Below are 620 nucleotides of genomic sequence, written 5' to 3'. Positions count from 1 at the left end.
TATAACACGTCATGGTATAATAAGGCATAAAAATGCCAAAAAACGTCATAATATAGTAAGGCATAAAAAGTCATAGTATAGCAAGGCATAAAAATGCCAAAAAACATCATAGTATAGTAACGCTTAAAAAGTCATAAAAAGTCATTATATAATAAGTTATGAAAAAGTCATGGAATAGTAAGGCATAAAAATGTCCAAAAAACGTCAAAGTATAATAAGGCTTAAAAATGCCAAAAAAGGTCATAGTATAATAAGGCTTAAAAATGACAAAAAAACGTCATAGTATAGTAAGGCATAAAAAGTTAAAATATAGTAAGGCTTAAAAATGGAAAAAAATCTCATAGTATAGTAGGGTACAAAATGTCATAGGCATAAGGCATAAAAATGCCAAAAAAAGTCATAGTCTAGTAAGGCATAAAAATGCCATAAAACGTGATAGTATAGTAAGGCTTAATAGGGCTAAAAAACATCATCGTATAGTAAGGCATAAAAAGTCATAAAATATCATAGTATAATAAGTTATGAAAAAGTCATAGTATAGTAAGGCATAAAACGTCATAGTATAATAAGTTATGAAAAAGTCATAGTATAGTAAGGCATAAAACGTCATAGTATAGTAA

General features: G+C 27.3%; 1 protein-coding gene across 1 annotated transcript in view; it reads left to right on the top strand.

The window, feature by feature from the left end:
• Window positions 1-620, top strand: part of nrl (neural retina leucine zipper) — a 5,071-nt gene that overhangs the window by 1,029 nt on the left and 3,422 nt on the right. The gene's annotated exons all lie outside the window — the stretch shown is intronic.

Source organism: Seriola lalandi, unplaced genomic scaffold (genome assembly GCF_002814215.2).
Source record: "Seriola lalandi dorsalis isolate HSWRI2012SDOR001 ecotype SW California unplaced genomic scaffold, Sedor1 jcf7180002054930, whole genome shotgun sequence".
Lineage (NCBI taxonomy): Eukaryota > Metazoa > Chordata > Actinopteri > Carangiformes > Carangidae > Seriola > Seriola lalandi.
The sequence above is the reverse complement of the archived record's forward strand: the minus strand, read 5'-3'. Positions and strand labels throughout refer to the sequence as shown.